This window comes from Acinonyx jubatus, chromosome B4, assembly GCF_027475565.1.
Source record: "Acinonyx jubatus isolate Ajub_Pintada_27869175 chromosome B4, VMU_Ajub_asm_v1.0, whole genome shotgun sequence".
In the NCBI taxonomy this organism is placed as follows: domain Eukaryota; kingdom Metazoa; phylum Chordata; class Mammalia; order Carnivora; family Felidae; genus Acinonyx; species Acinonyx jubatus.
The window spans coordinates 78,873,504-78,896,748 of record NC_069387.1 but is presented as its reverse complement, the minus strand read 5'-3'; the positions used below and the strand labels follow the sequence as shown (position 1 = coordinate 78,896,748).

At 43.8% G+C, this 23,245-nt stretch overlaps 1 protein-coding gene and 1 long non-coding RNA gene across 4 annotated transcripts in view; one reads left to right on the top strand and one right to left on the bottom strand.

Moving 5' to 3' along the window:
* Window positions 1–313: 313 nt before the first annotated feature.
* The window catches only part of CBX5 (chromobox 5), a 43,941-nt gene continuing 21,009 nt past the window's right edge, over window positions 314–23,245 (top strand). The window contains exons 1-2 of one of the 3 annotated variants that reach the window (XM_053226336.1): window positions 329–473; window positions 11,638–11,819. The gene's annotated coding sequence lies outside the window, so the exon portion shown is untranslated. Of the gene's footprint in view, window positions 474–11,637; window positions 11,820–23,245 lie in introns of all 3 variants that reach the window. The other 2 variants (XM_015087813.3, XM_015087814.3) reach the window with 2 other exon arrangements.
* LOC128316405 (uncharacterized) lies at window positions 4,748–14,251 on the bottom strand. Its single transcript, XR_008300269.1, has 5 exons — window positions 13,378–14,251; window positions 10,600–11,725; window positions 6,762–6,931; window positions 6,143–6,249; window positions 4,748–4,939 (listed from the first exon to the last, which is right to left on the bottom strand). It is a non-coding gene; the product is annotated as an uncharacterized LOC128316405 (long non-coding RNA).

The following is a 23,245-nucleotide window of genomic DNA, read 5'->3' as shown; positions in this document are numbered from 1 at the left end:
AATGTATCTAAGGTATTTAAATAATTTTTCAGTCCTTCGCGCCCCGAAATTACGCTCAACTCACTTGGCAAAATATGATTAATACTATGTATTAGGAAAGAAGTTATGAGGTGACTGTTTTCTTTCTTTTTTTGCAACGACCGCCCACTAAGCGCATGTGTAGTAAAATGGCGAGTTTACGCAAGCGCATTAAGAAGTTCCGCTGGGCGCTTGGAACACGTGAAATGGCGGGCGGGAGACGGTGGCGAATCTACAGCGCTTGCGTAGTGGCGGGAGTTGTGCCTCGTTTTGCGCAGGCGTAATGGGCGGAGAAAGGGTACAGTCCCAGGATTGGTCGCGCAGGCGCAGGGAAGGATCCGTTTTGGCGGGCGGTTGGCGTTGCGCAGAAGGCGGCGGCGGCACTGTCTTGTGGTCCTGCTTCACCACAGAGGAACAGGGAAGACGTTTGCGTGAGTGATCGGTGTCGATTCCGGGTAAGTGACGGATAGTCTTGCCTACCCATACGAGGTCTTGAACTGACTCCAATTGGGCCCGTTATTGTGTGAAATGAATGGACCGCGGGGTGGGGGCTCGTGAAGGGGGAGCGGTGGGTCCGGCCAACCAATGGAAGAACAGGGGCGGGATGTTTTATTCCTGTAAGTTCTGTGGCGCTGTGCCGCCGGAGGGCTTGACTGGCTTGTGTTTAGGCCAATTGGGTCCGCCCTTAGCTGCCGACTGATCGGTCCTTGGGCCATCGGAATGTGGCAGGCGGGTTTCCCGCTCCTGAGCAGCGGCTCCCTGAGCCAATGAGCGCGGAGCGCGCGGTAGGTTGGGCTCATCCAAGAGGCAGCGGATTGACTCCAATGGGGAATGCGGGAGTCGGGCGGTTAAATGGATGGACCAAATTTGGAGCCAGTAGACGGATAGCCTACGGGAAGCGCTCGGGCAGGTCGTCCAATCAGCGGTCCAGAAGAGGGAGGTCTTAACGTTAGAGGTTGTGAAGAAGGGGATTCAATGCCTGTGATGGCGCGGCAGCGCATATTTTATCCGCTGTGACTTCTCTAACGAATCCTTTAGGCCTCCGTCCCATACACCTTTCTTGTAGGGAAACTATAAGTTCTGTCCCCACACTTTTGGTTTGGAGGGGAGCAAGGTAGGCCTTTGGGACCTCGCTTCTTTAGGAAGACTGACTTGAAATGTTAGAGCCAGTAGGATAAATCTATACTGTCGTGGAAAGGCACCCGAGAAAAATCTGCATCGTGAAGCACCTTTCCACGGACAAATGGGTATTTGTAAATCCATAGAAAAAGTTTTGGAAGGCTACATACCGAAGTGTGTTACCTCTATAGACAGAGTGGGATCTAGGCAGGTTGGTGTCTGCTGTTTAAGCCTTTTCAGGGATCGTAATTTGTGATTAAAGATTAGATTAAAAAGTCAACTTTTGTGTTTCCAGTCATAATCACGGGCTTCTCACAGCCTCTTTTATCCTTACACCTCGATAGAGTTGTTTTTCCCCTAAGAACTAAGGTGATCCTCAGTATAAAAATACAAATATTAAAAAGGTAACGTTTATTTGACTACTTAGTACCTACTAGAGAGGCTAAACTAAGCGCCTTACAAGCATTATTCATGTCTCAGTGCCTTTATCTTTGTCTCTGACGCCTTCCCCCCCATGTAGATCTTTCTTTACACCACTGAAGAGTTTCTAAGCTCTCTTTCTTCTCTTCCTTTGAGGATGTCTGGATTTTGATAAGGAAGTTGCTTAACAAGGGGGATATTTAGGGTGTTAGAGACAGGACTCATCCATCACCTGGATTATTCCATTGCCTTTTGATTATATTTCCTTCAAAATATTTATTTTACAGGAGCTGTAATCACCTGTTGGTAATACCCAGTCAGCTGATTTGAAGATGTTTCAGTAAAATAGTGACATTTTCATTACATAATGGCCATATAAGAATCTAAATTGCTCTGTTGTTGTTCACTGATGTATTTAAGGTTAATAGAAGTACTGTTAATAAGTTCAACTACATATGAAGTAAGCTTCTGATTAGAGACCTTTGTGACATTGTACAAAAGAAAGTTTAGCTGCCTGGAGGAGAGAGTCTCTGACACTTGGCAAGAAGACAAATTTATTTCATATTTGGTTGTAAACTGTAGGTATGCTAATTATGCACTTTTTTCTGCTTAGTTTATAAAGAAAGACACAGATTAAGGTTATCTATCTCTATTTTATTTAGGTTTAAAAGGAATACCATCTTGATCTATTACAGGGGTTCTTGACCTCAGCATGTTGACATTTGGGCCAACAAATGCATCTCACCTCATCCGTCACCTCCATTTGTGACTATCAAAATGTCTCCACACATTGCCAGATGTCCTGGGGTTGTTGGTGGTGGTGATGCAAAATCTTCCTCAGTTGAAAACCTTTGATTTAGGGGTGCCTGGCTGATTTGGTTGGAGGAGCATATGCTCCTGATCTTAGGGTCGTGACTTTGAGCCCCAAATTGGGTGTAGAGATTACTAAAAAATAAAGAAACTTAAAAAAAAAAAAAAACCACGTTGATTTAAAATGATATGCTGGGAGCTGGGACTGGCTCAGTGGAGGAATGTGACTATTGATCTCAGGATCATAGGTTCCAGCCCCAACTTGGGTGTAGAGATTACTTTAAAACATAAAAATAAATAAAATGATAGATGCTGAAATTTTTGTCAAAATCTTTCATTTTAATAATTGGAAATTAGACGAAGAAGACCGGTAAAGTGTTTAGAAAGTAGTCTTTGGTGAATGGATCACTAAATCCTAATGGATATCTCTTCATATGTAGAGTGATCTTTGTTCCATTGGATAAAAGGACAATTTCATTAAATTTTTACCATTTCTTGAAGTTTAAACACGATTGCATCCAGTGTTTGTTTGGCTTCCTAAAATATTAGCAAATATTTTTTGTAAGAAGGTGGACCTTGCGTTAGATGCTTCTTAGATTTTTTGCCTGCTTTAAACCTCTTTCCTTTACTGAATTCTTTTGGATCAGAGAGTTTTACCCTGACCCTGTACACATATTGAAATAGGCTTTACTATATAAATACACGTGCAAAGCACTTTGGTATTTTCTCATCTGCAGTACACGATTTCATTTTCTTAGAAGTAGAGGTCAGTTTCTGCTGATTTCATGGCCCTAAACTCACAGTTTGGGGAAAAAAAGCTGATCTGAAGAAAGAGAACCAAATCATGCTTCTTACATTACTCTGAATGGATTCCTTCTATCTCCAGCCTGAGCTGCTTGGATTTATAAACAAATTAACCTGTGGTCCATTATTTGACGATTTTAGTGATATATTTTAATTTGAAAGATTTCAGGATTTGAATACAGGCTTCTTGGTTTACTGTGGTATGCAAGTACAAATTGCTTTTTTGTGAATTCTCTTACAATGTCAGTTAATAGGTCTGATGAACATTTCTCTCTCTGGTGGGTAATTTTTCATTGAAATTCGGAGACTATCAGATTGAAAATCTTAAGTTTAGGCTTATTTCTTGCCATCAGAGAACCTGGTCTGGTTGTTCATTTGTACCGGTGTGTTAATAAAACAAGATGTTTAGCTTATGTTACAAAAATTAAGTTTCAAGTGGTTATGCTTAGAACTTAGGGGTATACTATTGCCACCAAACCTGAAAGGGAAAATAACACATCTTCACTGGTCTGTCTGAAAACCAATACAAAGAAAGCGATCTGGATAGTAGGTGAGCGGGGTGATGGTTGGGGCAAAAAAGAAAGAAAGAACATGCCTCTGCAGTGACTGGATTTTAATATGTCTAGGAAAGTTTTGGTGGTTTTCAGACCCCTTGATAGTGGCTCTGGAAAAGAGAAAAGGCATACAGGATACAAAGATTTCTGAAGAAGATTAGATTAGCATTTTTTATTTAAGTTATATAATTTAACCACAAAGCACGATTTATATATCTTACTGGAATAGCCCATTTAATAATTCTCGGTAAAGCATCTCTTTCCTTTCCTTGTTCTTTTGCTCAGTCTATTTTTATTTCCATTTACCTTACATGAAATTGGGCTTAAAGCTGTGTGCTGTGGATATTGATTTTAAGAGTAGTGAATTACAATGTGAGCTATCACTTGTAACTGACTTAGTATGGCTGCTATTTACACGTTGTTATTCATGAACTTGGACTCTGGGCAATTATCTTTTTTCCCTGACATAACTTTGATTTTCCTTTCCTCCTTATAAAGGATGCCTTTAACTGATCATTGTACTAATGGGAAAGAGTCCAGGTCATCCTGAGAAGAGTTGGCTTGTGCAGAGTCCAAGATACAGCTTTGTTGGATTTCTGTAAGCTACTCGAAGCCACATATTCATTTCTGATGACAACTTTACACTTGTGTTGGCAGAACACCCACAGTGACAACTGGTGCCTATGTTTAGTCTGTCCAGGAGCTCTACCAGCTAACATGTTTGGGGAAAAACCTACACTGTTCTTGTTAGCAGCTATGTAAATACTAGACCTCGCTGAGTTTGTCTTCCTGGATCTGCCAGTATTTTGGGAGGAAAATTACATTCCCCGATTGCTTCAATTTACCCTTTGAAATGAGGGATTAAAGGTTTTAGGCATTCTTTGGGTTACTTGGAGCACAATTCTTTTTGGATCAGGAATTGGTTTTATATATATCCAGTTTATGATTTTTAAAAAATTTATTTCCCCTGTGTATTAGTTTCCTGTGGCTCCTGGAACAAATTACCACAAACTTAGTGGTTTTCAAACAATAGGAATTTATTCTTACAACTCTGTAGGCCAAAAATCTGCAGTCAAGGTGTTGAGCCCTCTCTGGAGGCCCGAGGGTGGAGTCCCTTCCTTGCCTCTTCCAGCTTCTGGTTGTCAGTCTCATCTTGTGGCCTCAGCTCTTCCTGCTCTGTCTTCACATGGTCTTCTCTGTCTCAGAACTCCTGCCTCTCATCAGGATAAATGTGATTGCATTTAAGACCCAATCAGATATTCCAGGATAAATTTCTCCTTTCACATCTTTTTTTTTTTTTTAACGTTTTATTTATTTTTGAGACCGAGAGAGACAGAGCATGAACGGGGGAGGGGCAGAGAGAGAGGGAGACACAGAAACGGAAAAAGGCTCCAGGCTCTGAGCCATCAGCCCAGAGCCCGACGCGGGGCTTGAACTCATGGACCGCGAGATCGTGACCTGAGCTGAAGTCGGATGCTCAACTGACTGAGCCACCCAGGCGCCCCTCACATCTTTTAGTCACACCTTTGCCCTATGAAATAATATTCATGGGTTCAAGGGATTAGGACTTGGGTATCTTTTGGGGGGCCATCACTCAGACCACTACACCTTAGTTCTCTAACCCCTATCCAAATAAATTTTGCATAATTCAGAAAAGAAAACTTTTTTTTTTGTTTTTACTTTAGAGAAAGGCAAAAAGAGAGAGAATTTTTTTTTTTTTTGAGAGAGAGACAGAGAATGAGAATGAGACTTTAAGTAAGCTCCATGCTAATTGTGGAGCCCGACCTGGGGCTTGATCCCCTGACTCAGATCATGACTTGAGGCTGAAATTAGGATGCTCATCCGATTGAGCCACCCAGGCACCCTAAGAAAAAGTTATTTTAAAAATGAGAGGCAAATGGGGACAAAAAAAGGCTCAGGAAACTTAGATTCTATTCCCATATCTGTCATTAAGTAGTGATAGAACCTTGGGTGAGCCATTTGCTCTCTTTGGTTCTTAGTTTCTCCATCTTACATGAAAAGAATTGGATAGGTGATTGCTGATAGCCTTCTAGACCAAAGTCTTTCATTAAATGACTCCTGAATTGTCTTGGAGTTTGTTTTTGAAGCCACTAGTTTTAAATATACATGAAGAACTCTTTCTAATATTTTGGGCCAATGTAGTCCATTGGTGGTGTTGCCTAGGACTTGAAGGATAGAAGGCTAAGTTGTTGGCTGGTTGTCTGGTTGTCATACCCTTGGGGTATTGACACAGGATAACACATTTGTTAATTGTGTGTGATTTTCTAAGAAGGGCATAATGGACTACTTGGGCCATTTTTCACTCTCATCCTAATGAGGCTATGGACTGTGTAGTCTGGATTTCCTTTCTGGTAAGTGTAGTTTGTCAAAATTAAACAGTGACAGATTTTTTTTACCTGCAAGTAGGTCGTGGGGCTATAGTTTCAAAATTCTTCACATGCAGTCTTATTTTTCAGACTTAACTGAGTGCCTGTTCCATCATGCTTCATTGCTAGAAAGGACACTAGAAAGTATGGGCTTGAGATGGTGTTGTTGAAAGGACTATTCAAAGATCAAGCTTTATAATACACTCTCATTTCTTACATGGAGAAAAGGAGAAGGAACCAAATTGAATTCAAGTATTCTTCTGATTGTAATCTCCATTTCTTAGAATAAAGCAAGTTCATATCTGAGTCAACAGGCATAATTATGTCAGAATAAAATGCCCTGTTAAAGAGGTCAACCAACAGGCTGGGATATCTATCTTAAGTTTGGTTTCTGAGGCAGATCCTCCACGTGCCTTCTTTCTCATCCCTAAATCAGTAAGACTTACTTACCTCACAGGGAGTTGTGGAGGGTAATAATACTGCTAATTTGTTCTGTATTTCCCAACAATAAATTATATCTAAGGATCTGGTAAAACATAGGCAAACCTCATTTATATGAGTAGTTGGAGACAGGCATAGATATAACTTACAGATAGTTCAGAAAATTCATTCAAGTTATTTTAACTTCCTCTATCATCAGACATATTACCTTCTGTTTGCTGTATACTTTCCAAACTGTTCTTTTGTTCTTTTTCCATAACAGACATGAGGTAGGTAGGGCAAATAGCTAACACCAGATTAGATGATAAAGGGATCAATTCATCAAGAGGACACAACAACCCTGAGTTTTACACAACTAATAATAAAGCCTCAAAGTACCTGAAAGAAAAAACAATGGAACTGAAATATATACATCTGTATTAATACACTTCTAAGCCACCCATGGATCAAAGAAGACCTCACAAAGAATATTAGAGAATATCTTGAACTGAATAAAAATGATAGCATGATCTTAAAATTTGTGGGATGTAACTAAGATAGTTCGCTTAGAGAGAAATTTATAGTATTAAATGCTTCGGTTAAGAAAGCAGAAAGGTCTAGAGTCAGTGACCTACATTTCTGTCTTAAGAACCTAGGAAAAGAAGAGCAAATTAAACCCAAAGTAGACAGAAAAAAGGAAATAGTAAAGATAAAAGCATGAAGTATAAAATAAAAATAGTAGAGAAAATCAATGAAGGTGAAAGTTGATACTTTGAGAAGATCAGTAAAATTAATAAACCAAGCAGGTCTGATCCGGGAAACAAACAAATGACTAAGAGAGGGGATGTCACTGCTGATTGTAGAGACACTTTAAAAACAATAAGGGAATATTATGAACTATGTCCATACATTCAGTGTCTTAGATGAATTGAATCACCTCCTTGAAAGACAAACTACCAAAGTTCACTTCAGAAGAAATACAGAACCTCACTAGCCCTGTAGTTAAAGAAATGAAATTTGGGGGTTGCCTGGGGGCTCAATCTTCTGACTCTTGATTTTGGCTCAGGTCATGATCTCCCAGTTTGTGGGTTTAAGCCCTGAGTTGGGCCCTGCGCTGATAGTGCAGAGCTTGCTTGGGATTCTCTCTCTGCCCCTTCCCCATTCACCCTTTTCATCTCTCTCTCTCTCTCTCTCAAAGTAAACATTAAAAGGAAAAAAAAAAGAAATGAAATTTGTAGTTGAAAACCTTCCCCCAGTGAAAACTCCAGGACCAGATGGCCTCACTGGTAAGTTTTACCAAACCTTTAAGGAAGAGATAATACTAATTCTACACCAATACTTTCAGAAAATAAGAGAGGAGGGAACACTTACCTAGCATTCATTATTTTTAATTTCATTTGTCAGGCACTCCTGTTTCATATATATAATGTTTATTTTTGAGTGAGAGAGAGAGTGAGCGTGAGCCAGTGCACAAGCAGGATGGGGCAGAGAGAGGGGGACAGAGGATCCAGGGCAAGCTGTGAGAGGACAGCAGCAAGCCTGATGTGGGGCTCAAACTCTGGAACTGCAGGATTATGACCTGAACCTATGTCAGACACTCAACTGACTGAGCCACCCAGGTGTCCCATATTTCCTTTATATTTTTAAAAGTGTTTTCTAGCTCATTTGTCTTACCTTCACAGCAGATCTGTGAGATAAGTATGGCAAATAACTTAACACCCTAAGGTTAACTGAACTGTCTAGCTTGATCTTTCAATGATCTGACTGGAAGAGGACCACATCTTCTAATTCCTAGTCCTGATTTTGCCACTGTTAACAAGTTGCCCTTTTAGTAGCTTTTTTGTTAACAGCCTTTGGGGACAGGACTAACCAGTGCTGACTTAATCAAGGAGAAACTGTTAAAATCCTTAGCTCTTAAATTGAAGACTGGGTTAGAGACAGTCCCCATGCAATGCTTGACACTTACTAGGCCCTCAATAAATATCCCAGAGCAAGGATCAGAATTGCTATATTAAGCATCCCTTTGGCATAGGATTTAAATTAGGATTGTAGTTGGAAACTGGACAAAAAGAGAGTCAGAAACATCTTACTTGGTTTAAGTAACACATCAAAGCATTCAGTGGAAGAGCTGGGTAGTCTGAGATTGGCTATCCCTTTTAGCCGTTAATCTGGTGGTGGCCTTTCTTTGCATTTAACTATCAATATATCTGAGGTGTAGAGCACACTTTTATGATATTGTGGCATAGTAACTCACACTTAAATGTCAATAGAGACACTTGCAAAGACCTACAAGGTTCAATAATTTCTGGTGTGGGTTTGTTTCTCCTGTCATCACCCATTATGTATTTTTTTACAGCTTTTAAATTGCCACAGAGAGAAATTGGTCAGGAACATAATGGATGGCCAAGGAGCTGCCAAGGATACTGTTGTATGGGATGGGAAAAAGTTCAATACTGCCTTGATTTTATTTATCTAAATTGTAGGCTATGACTTCAATATAATTCATGTTGCTAATACACCAAGGTAATAGTAAAGTATAAAATTATGCCATAAGTTGAAGGAGTGCTCTCTTTTACTCCATGAAGTTTAACAGTCTAACTCCAATTCTATAAAGCTCTTTTTTTGTCAGCATTGTATTAATCAAATTTTAGCGCATTGACTTAAATTATAATAGCATTTCAATAGTTAAATTAGAGATTTTAGTTTATGGTTATGCAAATTAATTTTTATGTCACTTGAATGTCTTCTCTAAACTAAGGCTGTGGGATAGTGTAAATTGGCATAGAAGAGGCTTTTCCTTAAAATAGAGGATTTGTGGGAGAAACCGGAAGGGGTCTTTGTAGACCCTTAAGCTGCTAATATCTAAAATCTGTACAAGCTGGGGGCACCTGGGTGGCTCAGTTGGTTAAGCATTTGGACTCTTGATTTCGGCTCAGGTCATGATCTCACGGTTCGTGGGATCTAGCCCCACATTGGGCTCTGTGCTGACAATGTGGAGCCTACTTGGGATTCTCTCTCTCCCTCTCTCCTCCTCCCCAACTCTTTCTCTCTCAAAATAAATAAATAAACTTAAGAAAAAAATAAAATCTGTACAAGCTGGACGATGTGGGATTAGCACTGCATCTTAATTTTATGGCTATTTGAAAAATATGACCTCAATTTTACTTGCGGGTAGATCTTTTAGTTCTATTTTAACCCTTTCATGTTTTGTGAACATGCTCTGCCAAAGTGGTATGTAAAATCTAAGATTCATAGTATCTACTCAAACATTGCTGGAATCCATTTTTCTTAAGATTTACTTATGATGAAATTGCCAGGTTCTTCATGAAAGGTGACTGAATCTACTAGTTCATGCTTCATCACATTTAATTAAGGGAGGAGTGGGTGTGAGATTAACTGTGGGACCCAAGGAATTTAACAAAAATCCCCTAACCCTGGACAAGCAGAGCAAGACTAACTCCATCTTGTGCTACACCCACTATCTCATGTATAACTCCCACATGACCTACTTATTGCTTAAGACACTCCCCCACCCTAGTCAAGCCGCTGAGTACACCCTTACTGGAAACCGGCTCACTTAGGAATGCGGAACCCCTAACCACCAGAGAATATAAACTCCACCTTCTGCTCGCCAAACTTGCACACCAATTCTGACCAGAGTGATAGGCTAGTTCAAACAGTTACTATAGGGTAAATCGTAATTCAGTTGGCCACCTGCATGTGGACTGACATGAATGTGCAACTTTCTGTGTGTGTTACAATCTCATTGGCCACTGGCCCCCTTAAAACTGCTACGCCTCTTAACCTAGGGGTCCAAGTCCCTGCTCTGCTATGCCAGGTATACTTGGGCCCAAGCTTGAGCTTGCAAATAAACCCTCGTGTGTTTGCAGTGGTATCGGCTCCTTGGTGGTCTCTCGGATTCGAAATCGGGGGCATTACATTTGGGGGCTCGTCCGGGATTCGAGAGACCCCCAGGACCCCACCCGGAGGGTCCCACGTCTGGTGAGTGCACTCAACTTCTACCTTTCGCACACATATTTTCTGAGAGCTCTATACTGTATTTCTACCTGTAGGAATTCCAAACTGTCTTTGGGTCGGCATTGACTTAAGCGGACGCGCTGGCGAGCCGTCGACCGGGGGTCTTGGGAGACGTCCCTTGCCCCTGCCAGGAGGACAAAGTCCTCATCTGTGAGGAGGGCCGGCTGCCATTATGGACAGCCAGCCCTTCGTTTTACTTTCTGTTTTGTCTCTGCGGCCGCACTGGAACGTTTGTCTGTGTTATTGTGTCCTTGTTAATCGTCATAACTGTTTGTGTCTTGGTGTGGATTGAAATGGGGCGGACCCAAACCACCCTGTCTCTTATGCTCTCCCACTTCTTGGACGTTAAGGAAAGGGCTCATAATTTGAGCACAGACATAAGAAAAGGGAAATTTCAGACTTACTGCATGTCAGAATGGCCAACTTTTGACGTGGGATGGCCCCAAGAAGGAACTTTCCACCTACCTATTATTTTGCAGGTCAAGGCTGTAATCTTCGAGGACAAACCAGATGGCTACCCTGACCAGGTGCTCTACATCCTGGTCTGGCAGGATATGATTGAAAACCCCCCTTCTTGGCTAAAACCATTCTTACCCTCCAAAACAGGACCTACCAAGATTCTAGCCCTGCGGAAAGCCGAGAAGGAGACTGACACAAAGGCCAAAACGCCCCTTTATCTGGTCTTGCAGGATTCCTCTCCGGAGGACCTGATTCATCCACTGCCCTACCAGGCTCTCCCTCTCCCTTCTGCCCCTCCATTGGAAGCACCAGGGGCTGCAGGAGGGGCACCACCCCTCCCTGACGAAGGAATTCCTGTGCGTGGGCCAGCAGCAGGGACACATGGATGGACCCACCGGGCGGCCCCACCCTCAAATATGGGGCCGGCCGACTCCACCGCCCTTCCCCTCCGCGCCATGGGGCCTCCTGACGAGTCTGGAAAACAACCAATGTTATATTGGCCGTTCTCCACCAGTGATTTATATAATTGGAGAACTCAAAATGCAAAGTTCTCCGATAACCCTAAAGATTTAATTGGGCTTTTAGATACTGTTCTCTTTACCCACCAGCCTACTTGGGATGACTGTCAGCAGCTCTTGCAGGTTCTCTTCACCACCGAAGAGAGAACGAATACAGGTGGAAGCTCGGAAGTCTGTCCTGGGAGAGGACAAACAGCCGACTCAAAACCCAGACCTCATAAACGCTGCCTTCCCCTTATCCCGCCCTACCTGGGACTACAATTCAGCTGAAGGTAAGGAGAGACTCCGGGTCTACCGCCAGACTCTAATGGCAGATCTCAAGGCTGTCGCGCGCAAGCCTACTAATCTGACTAAGGTATATGATGTAAGACAAGGTAAGGATGAGAGTCCAGCAGCCTTCTTAGAAAGAATCACAGAGGCTTTTAGGCAGTACACCCCTATGAACCCAGAGGCCCCAGAAACAAAAGCCGCAATTATCATGGCTTTTGTTAATCAGGCCACTCGAGACATCAAAAGAAAATTACAAAGAGTGGAGAGGCTAGGAGAAAAGAGCCTGCAGAACTTAATAATAGTAGCAGAGAGAGTTTACAATAATAGAGAAAGCCCGGAGGAGCAACAGACTAAACTATGCAACCGGCAGACCCGAAATCTGGCTAAGATTCTGCTGGCTACAACCATGGATGACCCACAGGAAAAACGGAGGCACCTCAAGAAGCTGACTTCAGGGACAGGTAAGGAAGATGGCCCTGGTTCCTGACGGGAGCACCCTAAACTAAACAAAAAACCAATGTGCTTATTGCATGGAAGAGGGCCACTGGGTGAAAGACTGCCCTAACAAAAGATCTAAGTCCCCTGCCAAGATATTAGAGATGGAGGACCTGGACGACTAGGGGAGTCGGGGTTCGGTACCCCTCCCCGAGCCCAGGGTAACTCTCAGAGTGGAGGGGCAACCAGTTGAATTTCCAGCGGACACTGGGGCATAACATTCGGTCTTATTACAACCCCAGGGAAAATTGGCGAGCAAGACCTCATGGGTGCAAGGGGCCACGGGGACCAAACAGTACTCATGGACTACCCGAAGAACTGTGGACCTTGGCATGGGTCGGGTATCCCACTCCTTCATGGTCATCCCTGAATGTCCCTACCCGTTATTAGGTTGGGACTTGCTCACCAAGATGGGGGCACAAATTGGCTTCCACCTCAAAGGGGCAAAAATCCTAGACAAAGAAGGGAAACCGATTCAGGTGCTTGTCCTGAGTTTGGAAGATGAATATCATCTCCACCAGACCCCCCCAGCCCCAATGACTGACATTGACCATTGGCTACAGGAATTTCCTCAGGCATGGGCAGAAACAGGTAATCGGGCTGGCCCGACACCGACCGGCTATATAGATAGAACTAAAACCGGGGGCAGACCCTGTCAGGGTCCGCCAATACCCCATGCCTCTCGCAGTGCGAACAGGAATCACGCCCCACATACTGCGACTACTAGACTCAGGCATATTAAGGCTCTGCCAATCGGCATGGAACACTCCCTTGCTGCCGGTGCGAAAACCACACTCTAACGATTACAGGCCACCCAGGACTTAAGGGAAGTCAAGCGGCGAGTAATGGATGTGCACCCCACGGTCCCAAACCCATACACCCTCCTCTCCACCTTGCCTCCAGACAAAAATTGGTATACAGTATTAGATTTAAAAGATGCCTTTTTCAGCCTGCCTTTAGCACCCAAGAGCCAAGACCTTTTTGCCTTTGAATGGACGGACCCCGAGAAAGGCATCAATGGCCAACTCACCTGGACTCGCCTACCACAAGGATTCAAAAACTCACCAACCATCTTCGATGAGGCCTTACACGAAGACTTGGGTGAGTTCCGTTCTGAGCACCCTCATTTGACCTTATTGCAATATGTACATGATATCCTGCTGGCGGCAGAGGACCAGGACACTTGCCTGCGAGGCACCAAGGACTTACTCCAGACTGTAGCGGTTCTAGGATACCGGGCCTCAGCCAAAAAGGCCCAAATCTGCAAAGCAGAGGTGAGCTACCTGGGGTACAAATTAAAGGATGGACAAAGATGGTTGACGGATGCGCAGAAGGAAACCGTCCTGAGGATCCCACAGCCGCAAACCGTCCATCAGGTACGAATTCCTGGGGTTGGCAGGGTTCTGTCGATTATGGATTCCGGGTTTTGCCGAGATGGCCATACTCCTCTATGAGGCCACCAGGCACCAACAAAATTTTGAATGGACAGAGGCCATGAACAAGGCCTTTAATGACCTTAAACAGGCCTTGCTGTCTGCCTCGGCTCTCAGGTTGCCTGACCTAACCAAGCCCTTCTACCTGTATGTAGACGAGAAAGATGGGGTGGCAGAAGGGGTCCTTGTCCAGTACATAGGTCCCTGGAAAAGACCCATAGCTTATCTCTCTAAAAAGCTGGACACGGTGGCCGCTGGATGGCCCCCATGCTTAAAAATTATTGCCACGGTGGCCACTATGGTCAAGGATGCAGACAGGCTAGCCATGGGGCAAGAGCTATATGTTACCACCCCACATGCTATTGAAGGGGTACTCAAATAGCCCCAGACCGCTGGATCAGCAATGCTCGTCTGACCCTACAGCTGAACCTATCAGAGCCTACTGCTGAACCCCACCAGAATTTTATTCAAGCCACCTACAACCCTGAATCCAGCAACGCTACTCCCCAACCCAGACTGGGACACCCCTCTGCATAATTGTCAAGAGATTTTGGCACAGGCGCACGGAATTAGGGCTGATCTCCGGGACCAGCCACTGCCGAACGCGGACGCCACCTGGTATATGGACAGCAGCAATTTTGTCCGAGAAGGAATCAGATACGCGGGGGCAGCCGTAACCACAGAAACAGAGATCATCTGGGCAGAGCCATTGGCAGCCGGAACATCGGCTCAACGGGCAGAACTGATCGCCCTGACCAAGGCACTAACCATGAGAGAAGGTAAACGAATAAACATTTACACCGACAGCAGGTATGCCTTTGCCACTGCTCATATCCATGGAGCCCTTTCCAGAGAGAGAGGGCTTCTGACAGCAGAGGGAAAGACTATTAAGAACAAAACAGAGATTCTTGAACTCCTAAGGGCCCTCTGGCTGCCCAAGGCACTAGCTATCATCTATTGTCCAGGACACCAAAAAGCAGACACACCAGTAGCCAGGGGAAACCAGCTAGCCGACTCAAAAGCAAAGGAGGCGGCCCTTTCGGTGACCCAGGTTTTAACCACGCTACCCGATCTGGGAGCATCAACCCTGCTGGACACCCCCAACTATACCGGCACTGACTTACAATGGATTAAACACTTGCCTATGACCCAATGCTTGCATGGCTGGTGGAGGGCCGCAGACTCCAGCATCATCCTGCCAGAGGAACTAGGACAACGAGTCCTATCCAAAATGCATCGGAGTACTCATATGGGAACAAGAAAGATGGAAGACCTCATACGACATGCTAAGATCATTATTAAGGACTCTCGAGCAAAGATCGAGCAGATTGTGGCAAGCTGTCATGCATGCCAGCTAACCAACGCCACCACCCATGGGTCTAATGCCGGAACCCGGCTCAGGGAAGACCGCCCAGGAGCATACTGGGAAATAGATTTCACCGAGGTAAGGCCTGGAAAATATGGGTACAAGTACTTGCTAGTTTTCATAGATACTACAAAGATGTAGATACTACATGGACAGAGGCATTCCCCACTAAGCACGAAACAGTGCAAATCGTGACCAAAAAGCCGCTGGAGGACATTCTGCCAAGGTATGGATTTCCTGCCAGGATCGGATCCGACAATGGACCGGGGTTTATTTCTAAGGTAACACAGGGAGTAGCACAAATACTGGGGGCAGATTGGAAATTACATTGTGCTTACAGACCCCAGAGCTCAGGTCAGGTAGAGAGAATGAATAAGACATTAAAAGAGACCTTAACTAAATTAGCCTTGGAGACTGGCGGGGACTGGGTCACTCTCCTCTCCTTTGTCCTATATAGGATGAGAAACTCACCATATAAGATGGGACTGACTCCCTGTGAAATCATGTTTGGTACATCCCCACCTATCATTCCTGCCTTGAAACCCGAAGGCTGCGTCCCTCCCACTTGCCTCGCTAATATTACTTGCACTGTATCCCCTCGCGGCTAAATCCAACCCCCACCAACCACTTAATCTAACCTGGCACATCATCACCCCAAGCTCTAATCAGGTAGTAACCCAGCTGTCAGAACTACACCCCAGGGGAACCTGGTGGCCTAATCTGACAATCGACCTATGTGACCTGTTTGGGAAAAACCCCAACTTCCATAACGGATGACTAGGGATACCAGGGTGTGGCACCAAAGTAGGCAAAACAGCCCTCCAAAATACCTGTTTTTACGTATGTCCAGCCCCCTCCCAATCCAGTAATAGTATCTCATGAGGTGGTTGGGCAGACTACTTCTGCCAGGCATGGGGTTGCGAACACACTGGGACATGCAATTGGCTATCACAAAACCCGTCCGGCCTCATAAAAGTCCAACTGAATACTACGCACCCGTCATGCTCAGAACGCCCCTACTGTAATCCAGTCACCATTTCCTTCATGGAGACTGGGAAACAAGCAACAAATTGGGGAGCAGGACTTCTGTGGGGACTCCGGCTTTACCAAAGCGGGTATGATAACGGAGTCCTATTCATGATCAGACAACTAGAGAACCCAAAAGGTCTAACTCTTGGAATAGGTCCCAACACTGTGCTAGTGCCGCCCGTGCTAACATCTCCTCAACCTCAGAGGCTTGCCCACAACACTTCTGATGGGGGCACCCCAGTCCCAACTCTCCTCTCCCCTCTCCTCCCCCTCGACCCTTCTCAACACCTTCTTTGGGCCCTGATGTCCAAAGCTTACAAATTCCTTAACGCAACTAAGCCCAATCTTACCTGATCCTGCTGGCTGTGCTATGATATCCGCCCCCGCTTCTATGAGGGTATCGCAATAATGGGGCAATATAACATGACCACGGACCCTAATGCTTGCAGGTGGCACTGAGAGCCTGGTAGTGAAGGCCTCACCTTGCAGTCCGTGTCAGGCCAAGGACTCTGTATAGGCACTCCTCCATGCACCCACCAGGCTCTGTGCAGCGCCTATAAATAATACAGGGTATTATCTACCACCCCAAGACAGTTGGTGGGCTTGTTCCGAGAGTCTAACTCCCTGCGCTCCTGGTCAAGTTATAAACAGAACTGAGGGCTTCTGTGTGCTGGTTCAACTACTCCCTAGAATCATCTACCATTCAGATGAACAGGTGCTTCAATGGAAAGATGCGGATACCCACCAACAAAGTAAACGGGAACCCATCTCAGCCATCACCATTGCCTCCCTATTAGGAATTGGATTGGCAGGTGCAGGAACAGGAATTGCCTCACACTAGCCACCCAGGCCTCCCATTACAGTAGCCTCAGGGCTGCCATTGATATAGACCTAGAGCGCATAGAGACCTCCATTTCTCACCTCCAAGAGTCCCTAACATCCTTGTCTGAAGTGGTTCTCCAAAACAGAAGGGGATTAGACCTAGTCTTTCTACAACAAGGGGGAGTCTGCGCTGCCCTAAACGAAGAGTGCTGTTTCTACACTGACTACTCAGGGATAGTACGAGAATCAATGGCTAAGGTAAGGGAAGGATTAGCCAAGCGAAAACGAGAATGAGAGCAGCAACAGGGATGGTTTGAATCACGGTTCAATCATTCTCCCTGGCTGACCAGCTTATTGTCCTCCCTAGCCAGCCCCCTAATCATCCTTCTCCTTCTGACCTTCGGGCCCTGCTTCATCAATAGACTAGTGGCTTTTGTCAGGGACTGAGTCAACACAGTTCAACTCACGGTACTCAGGCAACAATACCAACCACTGACTCTCGACAGAAACCCAGAACCCATGATTGGGTCCTGCATAGGATCCTCTGGAAAAGGGGGGAATGTGGGACCCAAGGAATTTAACAAAAATCCCCTACCCCTGGACAAGCAGAGCAAGACTAACTCCATCTTGTGCTACACCCACTATCTCATGTATAACCCCCACATGACCTACTTATTGCTTAAGACACTCCCCCACCCTAGTCAAGCCACTGAGCACACTCTTACTGGAAACTGGCTCACTTAGGAATGCAGAACCCCTAACCACCAGAGAATGTAAACCCCACCTTTTGCTCGCCAAACTTGCTTGCCAATTCTGACCAGAGTGATAGGCTAGTTCAAACAGTTACCATAGGGTAAATTGTAATTCAGTTGGCCACCTGCATGTGGACTGACATGAATGTGCAACTTTCTGTGTGTGTTACAATCTCATTGGCCACTGGCCCCCATAAAACTGCTACGCCTCTTAACCTAGGGGTCCAAGTCCCTGCTCTGCTATGCCAGGTATACTTGGGCCCAAGCTCGAGCTTGCAAATAAACCCTCATGCGTTTGCATTGGTATTGGCTCCTTAGTGGTCTCTCGAATTCAAAATCGGGCATTACATTAACACCCACCTGAGACTGTGGTCCCTTAAAGGAGTTCAGTACATTGCAAGGACAGAATTGTTGGAAAGCATTATCTGGAAGACATTTGCCCATAGCGGTGCCAAATTCTACTTTCTCATAAATCTTGGAACAATTGGATGTCTAACCTCTTGCCCAGTGATGGGTTTGGGTGTAGCCTAACTAAATTTAAAGAGGACTGACACTTGAGAGAAGAAATTCAGTAGATTAAAAAATTTTTTAAGTGTTTATTTATTTTTGAGAGAGTGTGTGTGTGTGTGAGCAGGGGAGGGTCAGAGAGAGAGGGAGACACAGAATCCGAAGCAGGTTCCAGGCTCTGAACTGTCAGCACAGAGCCTGACGTGGGGCTCAAACTCACAAACCGTGAGATCATGACCTGAGCCGAAGTCGGACGCTTAACCGACTGAGCCACCCAGTCACCCCAGAAACTCAGTAGATTTTAATAAAGGAAATAAAATCCCATATAAAATTATTTTGTGAGATTGTGATCTCGTAATGAGATCTCAAGAATTTGTGTGTTACTGCTAAACACGTCAGTGAACCAGACTGATTAACTTCAAGCGGTTCTGAGAATCACTATGGTACACATTCATTTATATTTTTTAATGGTGTGGTTCATTGCTTGGAGGAGAGTACAGCCAAATAAAATTTATAAGGCACCCTTTATCTATTTATAATGTATATGTTTTAATCTAAAAGTACAAAAGGCCCTTTACTCCCTTGCTCACTGGAGCAAGAGTCTTGGATAATCAACAAACAGGATACTTTGCCCCAGAATAATTCTGTGACTGGTTGAGGCAGTGCCTAGGCCTGATTTTTAAAGGATCACAAACTGGAGCTGCACTAGCCAAAGGGAGAGCATTTCCTCTCTCCACGCTCCTCTCTATTAATAAAGTTTGTGTTGTCTATATGTGGCTTGTTAATGATAGGGGTGTTAACGACCACAGTTAATCTTCCTCCTCAACTCTTTCCTAATCCAGTCTCTTAAATAGACATTTAAAAAGCTTTTAACTCCTCTTGAATTGGGTGCTCATGGGCTTTTGGTGGAGGTGGAGTGATAGTTATCAGCCCATTTAACAAAACCTGAGACAGCCAGGACAGCTGTAATGTGCATCTCTATGCCGTGTTTTTGTTAAAATGCCACATGGCTAATACTTTGGAAATCATAAATCTAGTAGAAGAAAACATCTTTATAGAGGGTATTTTAGTTTTATGCTGTATGTGTTACAAACTCAAAATCATTGGTACTTCTAGATACATAAAGAACAAAGAACATAGTAGACCAGATTAAAACGGTTCTGTAAATTTGGTTTCTTTTCATCTGTTTTATTTATCACAATAAGGCGATACAGACGACTCCTGGAAGACAGTGCTGTAGCTGGCAATTTAATCTTCACCTAAGCTACTAACTTTCCCCAAGTACTTTTGGGGGAGAAATGGGAATTTCTCAAGCCTGGGCTAACTGAATTCACCCATTGGCAGCATATTTAATTAATACATGTGATAGGGAGCTTTGCATATGCCCTCACCCTTTTCTCCTCTTTATGTAGGCTTTCTTTCTGGAGGATTTTTGCCTTGCTAGTGGGCTTATAGATTTTATTTTGAAACTCTAAAATGGAGGTGCCTGGCTGGCTCACTTGGTAAAGCATGCAACTCTTGATCTCCGGGTTGTAAGTTCAAGCCCCATGTTTGGTATAGAGATCATTTAAATATAAAATCTTTAAAAAAAAAAAAAGAAGAAGAAGAAGAAAGAAAAAGAAACTCTAAAATGAAGAGAGAGCTCACCGATTATGTGTTTTGACATTTGGTCTGACTACCGCCTCCAAATAGTTCAGTGGGTGGTTCAGTGAGGCACTTTACCAGTTGGTTTTCGTTACTTTAAAAAAAATACAAAGCAAGCTCAGAGAAAGATTTAGAATTATGTTGTATATATACTTTTGCTCGTAAGTAGTGATGAAAATAAAATGTGCTACACCAAGATCTAAGAAAAGCCACCAAGACAGCTGGCATTGCAAAGTAGTGACTGAAGGGACTGGAGCAGAGCCTGAACTGGACAAACAGATCCCAGAGACCCTATGTGGGTGATTCTGTGGTTCTAGGATTGATAAATGCAAATAGCTGGCCATTACCTCTGTTGTTCTGGATTGTCCCAGTTTTCTGTAATGGTCTCTCTGTACCTTCTGCAGACTGGCAGTTCTTAATACATTTTTTTAACCCTTGTAATGATATAATGAGTGGGATTTTTTTGTCCCTCTTCTCTTTCTGTTTTACCTCTTCACTCCCCCCCCCGCCCCCCCCCCCCGAAGATTTATCTGTTAAAGAAGTCTCCTGTCATCGACTTGGAATGTGGGTTCTGACTGTGCCTGGCCACAAAGCTCTTTGATGTTTTTCCAAGGCTGACTTCTTACCAGATCCCTGGTTTAGGTATTTTTTTTTTGCCTAGCGCTTAGGCCTGTAAGGTGAATTTGCCTTGTGTTGTTGATATGAAGGGTTGGTGGAGCCTACTCTTTTCTCACATCCTGATGGGCAGTTAAATTGCTGGAATCTATCTGTAGCTGTTGATGCCTTTAGCAGAGTTACTGTGTGTGTAAGAAAGGGCTGAGAGCTGTTATGCTTGAAAGACTCTAGAAACTTGAGAAGCTGCTTACCCCTTCCTATGGAGATTTCTATAAGGATAAGGTTGCGCTCAGGCTCATCCTCTCTTCCTTCGTCATGGTATCGGGATTCTACCTTAATCACTCCATCATCCTGCCAGCCATGTCTCATTTCTCATACTTGAACGCTCCCTCCTCTCAAGCTCAGCGTGAACCACCAGTCTTGATGCTTTATCTGGTCCGGGCTCTAGCCCTTAAATTGTCCGTCTGGCTTTGTGTTTCATTTGACCCTAATATACTGGGTCGCACTGTCTAAAGGAGAATTATGTTCCCTCCAACGTCTGAGTGCATTTCTCATTTCTTACTGCTGCTCCTGAGCAGATCTGTAACTTCAAGGTTAAGATAAGACACATTCCATCAGAACTATGTCGTCATCCTTGCCAGCTTCTGATCTGTGACTGTCCAGGAGATTTACAAGACACTTGCATGCCATTCTTTACAGAATATTATGGTTGGACTCTGACTCCTGGCATCACGCCCAATTTGATTTGTCAGCTGTTACAAAACCCATTTCCCAAAGAGAAAAGGACCTTAGCCATGTGCCCTTTAGGCAGTTCTTAAAGAGGGGGAAGGAGGAAATTGATCTGACATTATTTCCGGGTGTTTCAGGGAGGGGATACACACCAGAATATTTTTGTCCTTTTCCTTGTTGATTTCACTTTTTTTCCTAAAAGATTTCGCTAAAATATTAATGTTGCTGTCATTCTTTCCTGTTGTTTATCTCTTCACAGAATTACTGTTAGTCTTTTCATACTACCACTCCAGTGCTTTTCTGAGCTTTAAGAAGTAAAAATAAGTATTTTACCCTTAAGAGAGAATGTACCTGGGGCGCCTGGGTGGCTCAGTGGTTAAGCGACCCTTGATTTGGCTCAGGTCATGCATGATCTCACAGTTCATGGGTTTGAGCCCAGAGTTGGGCACTGCACTGACAGCTGCGGAGCCTGCTTGGGATTCTGTCTCCCTCTCTCTACACCTCCCTTGCTCACTGTCTCTCTTTCTCTCTCTCTCTCTCAGAATAAACATAAAAAAAAAAAAAGAAGAATGTACCTGTGTATTCTCTGAAGCTTTATTAGTTTACTGGTGCCTAGTTAACAAAGACACTCTTCTTGATGTCTACTAACATTTTGAGTTGCAGGAGTTAACTACATGTGATAGGGTTTAACAGTTTAGGAATTTGGAAGGTCACATATTTCCTGCTGCTGTTGTATTTGGCCCTATATTTTTACAAAAGCTTCTCTTAGGGGGACTTACCATCTCTTTGGTTTCTATATAAACTCACTGTTTCCCTAGGAGGTAGGCAGTGGGGATTTATTTGGCCCATTTTAGTGACTGGGGTTAGATCTCAGTTATTTACTCTGTATCACACATGGCAAGTTAATCACAGAGTCAGAACCCTGATCTAATTCCTTTGGCATTGTTTTCATATCCCTTAACTACAAAAAGTTTTAAAAAGTTAGGAAGAGTCCAAAAAGGCAGTTTTTACTCAGATTTCCTGACAGGTCCATTGAAAGTTGAGGAAATCTGTAGTTAAAAACTGTCTACTTTACTCTCATACCCTGTAATCTCTTCTGTTTGATAACCAAAATAATCACAATTCTCTGCTTTTTCCTCACTTGGGTTCTTTGCTTTGGACTGTCCCTTTTTCTTACTCTCCTATGGCAGCAATCTCTGGCTCTAAAGACCTATATTGTAAAGCAGAGCAGGGCTTTGGAGCTCTCCTAAGTGTTCTTTAGGGCCAGGAGAAAGGACACTTTATGGGACTGCAAGTCACCAAGTATTTCTTTTCTTTATCTCAGCCTTCCTTTTCTCAAGTGTTAGGTATTATTGGTATATAGGGTTTTAAATTATTATATATTAATGCTTTGGGTGGGTCGTAATTATTCAAAAATTTGTTTCATAACGTTATAAGAACAACTAATGAAAATGGTTTTAACAATGGTGAGGATGGACTTTTAAACTACTCCCTTTTTAAAAACTACTGAAGGATTAAATCTTTTTCTACCTATAATGTCAGTTGATAGGTTCTTTGGTAATGCTTCAAGTGTCTGGATTCTTTTTCTGTATCTAGTATTCTCCCAAAGAAGGAAAGTTGTATAGTGTCTTGAAATACTTCCTTTCTCCCCCTTTCCTGCTATCCCCCCCCCCCCCCCCCCCGCATCCCCCAAGCAATTTTAATTAACTGTTCAGTGACAGATGGTAGAAAAGGCCTTGTTTAAAGTGCTTCTGGGCTGGGTTGGGGTGGGTGGTTTGAACTGATTCCCGTTGTACAAGGACCTAGCCTTTCCCCTCCCCCTTCCATTTGAGCTATAATCCTGTTAGATGATCTTAAAATGCTATTGATTAATTCCCAGTGCTCTTAGAGGAATAAGTACAAGTTTTGGGTTTAAAACCCAAGAACCGATTCCCTTGAGCTCTGAATGCCTTAGCTTTGAGGCCAAGGGAGTACCTTCCAACTTCTCCACCCAGTCTTCACAGAAAAGGAAAGTTAAGCCTTTTAACTTTTCCGTT